The 7073-nt window shown below is 33.5% G+C and overlaps 1 long non-coding RNA gene across 1 annotated transcript in view; it reads left to right on the forward strand.

Moving 5' to 3' along the window:
- LOC110022614 overlaps positions 1-4699 on the forward strand; it is a 6025-nt gene extending 1326 nt beyond the window's left edge. Inside the window, exons 2-3 of the long non-coding RNA XR_002293796.1 lie at positions 4023-4355; positions 4553-4699. This is a non-coding gene — a long non-coding RNA (uncharacterized LOC110022614). The remainder of the gene's footprint in view (positions 1-4022; positions 4356-4552) is intronic.
- Positions 4700-7073: the final 2374 nt, after the last annotated feature.

Raw genomic sequence — 7073 nt, forward strand, 5'->3', positions numbered from 1 at the left:
TATATTCATTCTTTCAATGCTTAATCTTCATCCATATACAAACTTAATAGAGAAGCAAAATAAATCAAGAATTCGCAAAATATATTATACTTAATTATATTTTTAATTAAAAAGAGTACAAATTTTAGCTTCCTTACTTCAAATGTTAGATTCCCACTACACAAAACCATTATAGCTTAATGGATGTAACCGTTTTAAATATATATATATATATATATATATATTGGAAGAATTCTATTATAATAGAAGATTCCTAGTTTTGAATGATAATGATATAACATTTATGCATATTATCACCTTTACATTTACTTTAAATAAAGCAACATTCCTAAAATTATTCATTCAAAAATACTTTTACAAAATTTTTATCACTTGACCCATAATATAAATTTAGAATGATTAATGAGATTGTTTACTTAAAGAAACCAACATTTTGTACAAAGATGGATAAAGTCACTCTTCCTAAGCAATACCAAGCACCACTCAAAGTCCCATCTCTTTATCTTACACTATCATGAATTAATATTTATGTAGACATTGCCACATCTACTACTCAATGGAAAAGTATTAGGTCTCATTTTTTGTGACATATGAGAGATTGTATTATGGTTCCCATATTTTCACATAAATTTTATCCATTTCAATTATTTTTAATAGCATTTACAAGCTTAAAGCACATAGATGAATGAAAGTTTCTAGAAATGAAATTCAAGATTTTGTGATGAATGGTCATAGGAAGTCACAAAATTACTGAAAACAAACTATTGGTAGTATATAAGTCGATATTCAATATGAATTCCGAGGAATGTGAAAATGTTCATTGATACATGATAAGGCTTTTAGTTGATGGATTCACTCTAACCAATGTGATTGATTAATATGGAACATTTACTCCAGCTATAAAGCTAAATATAGTCGTAACTTTTTCTTGTCTGTTAATAAATTTGGATTGGTATCTTCATCTATTTGACATTAAGAATTACTTTCACAAAGGAGGCTTTTAAGTTGAAGTACTTATTAGATCCATCTTTGATTCAAAGACCCATAAACAACAACAACAACAACAACAACAAAGCCTTAATCCCACTACCACTACGTGGGGTCAGCTACATGAATCCTTTTTTTTCCATTGCATCCTATTTAGTGTCATATTTTCATTTAGAATTCAAAGACCCATAAAGTATTGATAAATTTTACGAACTTCATATGTCCTAATATAGTCTTAAGAAGTTCTTGAAATCTTTATTTAAAAGGCTTACCACTACAAAAAAATATGCATGGATATTCCCAAGGTTTGTTAGATCACACTTTTTTTTAACAACAAGTCTCTAAATGTAAAACTTTTTTCTATATTATAATTGCAGATGGCATCACCTTGATGACTGATTATGAATAAGAGAGATATGTTGGTTAAAGGGTACTTTTACCAAGAATTCACACTTAAGAATTTTAGGACATTAAAAACTTTATTTGCATGGAAGTATCTTGCTTAAGAAAAGATGTTTCTTTCTCACAATGGGAGTTTTCATCTTCTACAGATAATTTGATGCATGAATTCTTTTGCAAAGGTGAATGTGTCCACATGTATGTATGAGCTCTAATTTAGTAGAATGTATGATGCACATGAGTAATAACAAAGGGTATGATGCACATGAGTAATAACAAAGGGAATGAACATTCCTCTACATGATGGGACATACCTAATCTTCAAGTATAGATCGATCTTGAATATGAAGATGCACATTAAATATTTGTTGAACCTGAACTTGACTATTTATCTTCTTATGCATGCATCTTAATTTAAAATTGAAATTTGGACTTCTCTATGATGTCTAAAATGAAGTATGGAGCATACTACATAAAGTTTATTCCATTGAACTGCATAATTGTTGCTTGGCTTGTTGCATAGATGATAATTAATGCATTGCATTACTTAAAATAGCTTGTTGCATTGATGGAAATTAATGAATTGAATGAACACCTATCACGGATATTAGTCAATATAATTACACAAACACAAATCCTTCCATAATAAAAAATATTACATTGAAACTAATCATAAAATACAAAATATATAATTTTTAATTATTAGCCCAACATATCTAAATACAAAGCAAAGAATGCCCAAAATACTATGCTTAAATAAAGTAAATTAGCTTGTAGTGATAAATATTTACAATAATGAAATATATACAAATGATACTTGTATTTACAAATGTCATTATATAACTAATAAAATGCTATAATCTTATACCAGAGCTAAATCAAATCAAATATAACTCCATTTCATTGAAATTTAGATGAAGATCTTCAACTTATCTGTAACACTAAAGTTGATCCCTTATCTATATCATTATTACCCAAAAAAAAAAAGAATCAAATAGAGTTAATCGATAAACGCTCACTAAAAACTAGAAATTGATCCCAAGCTAAAAAAGAGTATGGTAATGAAAATGCTAATTAAAAAAATTTTGAGCTCTTAAGGTATAAGAAACTGGTGTTAAGTATCTTGTCAACTTATCAACTGAGAACACATACAAATATGTACCAGGTTCTATCCTACTTAATTACAAAAAAAAAATAAAAAAAAAATAATTGCCATAGATTAACATTTAAAGAGGCTATGACTCTTCACAGTTTGAAGAAATTAAAAAGGAAATGATAAAGCAATACAATTGCAATTTATTTTGCATTTGTTGAGTTTAGGAAAAATTGAATGAGACTATCTTTTTGTTGTTTGATTGAGAAAAAAAATATGTTTTAGTTTCATAAAAAAAAAAAAAATGGTTAGATATCCTGACGAGAGATACTGATTTCTTTTAAGGTCGTGTTGTAAATATTCAAGGAGCTGGTTTCAAATTTAGATTTATTCCTCCCATTAATTTCATCTTCAATCAATTAATGAAATCGATATTACTCAACTTTATACAATTAGAGCCATTAGATTTGCTTTTCAATTTTATTCTCTTCAATCACTTAGAAGATGTATGGCAACCGATGCAATTTAAGTTATTAGAATTTAGTAAATTCCGTAAATTTAGATTTACTAAATTTTGAATGCATTAAAGCCGGAAATTTTTGTGGCAATGGATTTACTAAATTCTGCAAATTCAATGGAATTGTTTTACAATTTAGCGAGGATTTAGGAAATAGTTATGGACGGTGAAAACAATCAAAAGCCCGTGAACTTAAATCCCAAGCCCTACAAAGTTAAATACATTGATTCATAGGATTTAGGATTTACAAGATTTAAAGCCGAAATTTGCGGAATCCCGATTTATGGAATCACAGGATTTATTTTGCACAAAATGATCATCGGCAAGATTCGGCTTAAATCCCACGTAAATTTGTCGCTAGACAACCCCTTACTAATAAAAAAATGAAGAACTTAGACACAACTCACTGCATGCCAAAATTTGTTGTGAACTTCATCCTCTTCAATCCCACGCTGAAAAGAATATGGAGAACTTCAATCTCTTGTATTGCATCAGCTTTCTCATCATTTGATTTTAAATCCACAATTCTATCCATCTTTGTTTTAGTGACACTATTCCCCACCAATCATTTGACATAGAAGAGTCCTAGCTCCATTTCCAATTCCCAATATGAATCCTCCAACCCTCCAAAACTAATATTAATTAGGATATCCTAACTAAAAATCTTTACTCCTAAAATTAGTTCTTGGTTGTGAGGAGTTCCTCTCAATGTACAAGTTAGTAGAAGTGAATATAAATCCGAAGCATTCAAGTCCATAATCCTTAAAAGCTACCTTCAATTTATGTCCATTCCAATGGCCTTTTTCATGCAACCATGGCAAACAAATCCATCTCTGTGTTCCCATAAATTAAGCTCTTCATTTAAAATGATCTCATAATCAGATCATGATGCATAGCAATGTCATCCCGAACTTTAAATTTTGGTCGTTGAAATGTAAATTTTAAGTTTAAGTGGTCAAAACATTATATTTAAAGTTTTGGATGATTGATATGTAAAAACCCCATAAAAAATGTCTACTTTTTCAGATTTTGGGATGTGAATCTCAGCTCTTCGCTTTTCTCTTTAGTCCAGTAAGACATGTGGGAAGATGCATGCATGGCTGCTCTTCTCTTGCGACATGCACCAAACTTTTGCCTATAATTAAGGTACCAGTCCAGCAGAAAAGATAAAAATGGGGTCTTGCAAATTGTCCAACCTTGGACCATCAGCACTTTTGATTTCCCAGAACGTTCGCCCCGCTCTGTTGGCCTTTAAAAGGGAAAGAGAGGAGCAGAATACGAGAGAAAAGAGCTTGGAAGATGAAAGGAGTTGGTAACAAGATAAGGTGGTAGCAGTCGGTCTGTCTATATCACCACGTAGTGAGCTCCTTATCCTTTTCACTTTGTAGCTTTGCCAACGTACTTGAATGCAATTAATAACCGTTTTTTTTTTGTTTTTTTGTTTTTTGTTTTTGGATGAAAAATAAGAGCACCTGCTCAAATTTATAATGGGAATGTAGGAAAATTTTACTGACATGTTAGTTTGATAAATTTATAATTATTTCACAAATTGTTAGGTATGGCTCATGTACCAGATAAGGGACAAATGCTGGAGCGGAGCGGAGTGAAAGCATCCGTCCAATTGAGGGAGTTTCGTTAAGTGGTTTGGGGGTGCGGGGGCAACGATCTCGCTGTACGTTACAGGGTAAGTGTGTGTGTGTGTGTGTGTGTGTGTGTGTGTGTGTGTGTGTGTGTGTGTGTGTGTGTGTGTGTTGTATTTGTAACCCTAAAGTGGTGTACTCTTTTCAAGAAATCAAAAGAAGCCGCTGCTCATTGTTCCCGAGGACGTAGGCACATTGTCGAACCTCGTTAAATTCTTGTATTCTTTCTTGATTGTTCTGTTGATTCTTGTAGGTTGTATTTGTAACCCTAAGGGGATATTTTGTTTTCAAGGAACCATAAGAAGCCGCCGCTCATTGTTCCGAAGGACGTAAGCACATTGCCGAACCTCGTTAAATCCTTGTGTTTTTTCTTGATTGTTCTGTTGATTCTTGTGTTTCCTTGCTCTAATTTCTCAACAGAAATGGAATACAAGATCACCATGGAAGGTAGCTTGCCAAAGAAACAACAAGGCTTTCAATGGAGTAGAATTCTGAATCCCGAATAACAACCACAATGCATGCTGTGCAGCATTGATGAAAGCATGAGATGGAAGATCTCATCATGCTTGAAAAAACCATAACTTAAAATCATGCTATCAAGAAAATATTGTCTCCATGCCATCATAAGATATAAAGGAGATTTAGAGAATGAGGCTTGATGTCAAGTTAAGCAAAAGTTGAGCCAGGATGATTAGAAATAGCTAAAAAATGGTCTGGGTATTATAATCAATGAAGTTTTTAGTTCTTCTCAGCCTTAGTAGTCATCCAGTGCCTAATATTCTTCTATTTACGAAATTTGAAGCCAGCATGATGTTTGTTCTGATCGTAGACAAGTTCATTAGAGGACTGAGTACCATCGTGTAATTATTTATTACATTCCCACCAAATATTTTAAGATATCATATAGCTAGGAGGAGATATAAGTCCACATATATGAGAGATTGTACGTGTTGAGAAATTTAGGCCAAAGAAACGAGAATCGACACAAATTTAGAAGAAAACACAGAGATTTAACGAGTTTCAGCAAAGATGCTAACGCATCGGGAGCAGAGCGGCGACTTTCTTTCAATTTCAGAAAAAAAGTACAGGATACCTCTTAGGGTTACAACACACACACACACACACACACACACACATATAGTTCTGGTGTACAATATGTAATTACAAAATTACCACTGTACCGTATCACGGTGCCCTTGCCCTCGCACCCCCAACCCACATAACTAAACTCCCCCGATTCGTGAGCGAGTGGAGTGGAGCGGAAACATCTATCCCTTATCTGGTATATGAGTCATACCTAGCACTATGGAGACTGTTGATCTCAAGAGGTTTTATTAAGGACATGTCACATAAAATAAAAGATGTTAGGTAAAATGTACCTTGATAGGAAATTCCAAAGAAAAATTCATAGTTTTACCGGAGCTTAGGATTAATTAGAAATGAAACCACACCATGGAACAACAAGATAGCACTAATTCGAGAAAATCGGAACAAAGAACTATATAGAAAGCATAATCAAAGCAACAACAAAAGAACATATGAATTTTATGTGGAAAAACCTGAAAAAGGTAAAAACCATGAAGTCGCACCACTAGAAAATTCTATTATGAATCTCAGAGAGCTTATAGAGAACACACTCAAATTTCCTCTCCTCTCTCAAGGAAACTTAAAAGAACTCGCTCCAAACTCTTCCTACTAAGATCCAAAAATCACTCTGAGATCCTAAAAACCCTCCTCTTCGACACTCCTTTCTTTCACAAAAAATTTGTCAAGGAAATCTTGCACGGGAACATCTGATACGCCGCTCAAAATCGGGATTAAAAACAAAATCCCGTCAAAAACCGCCTCTGGCGCATATGCGCCAAATTTTTTTAAGAGAAGAGCACAGCGCCTAATTTTGGGCGCATATGCGCCAATTATGTGTCAGCCTCTCTGTATCAAGTTAGCGTCAAAGTGGGAGTGGGTGCATATGCGCCGTCATCTCTATTGCTCGCATTCAAGTGGGTGTTAATGCGCCCACAACCTGACACATACGCTTCAAGTGCTCTACCCCTATATACAGCTCTTCAAATCAGTCTCCACACATAACAATCTCTTACTCAGAGACTAATTGCACCCATCACCAGTCTTCTGTACCTGCACCTCCATCTGCATTGCCTTAATAGTCACGTATCGTGGTGTGGCTTATCCCGGGTCTTGATATTCATGAAACCCAACTGAAATCATGTACGGGTGATATAAGTGTAAAATGTAAGATTTAAGTATTACATATGTACATAACCTTAAGAATTTGTTGGTATATATGTAAATGCCCCTCACCCAAAAAAAGGCATACTTGAAAGAATAGTTCCCTGAAAGTATAAACTTTTGGAAAATAATGCTTTCACATTCCCATAACTTCAGTGGATGAGCTGGTTCTGACCCAGCAGCATGGGAA

Source organism: Phalaenopsis equestris, unplaced genomic scaffold (genome assembly GCF_001263595.1).
Source record: "Phalaenopsis equestris unplaced genomic scaffold, ASM126359v1 Scaffold000198, whole genome shotgun sequence".
NCBI classification, from domain to species: domain Eukaryota; kingdom Viridiplantae; phylum Streptophyta; class Magnoliopsida; order Asparagales; family Orchidaceae; genus Phalaenopsis; species Phalaenopsis equestris.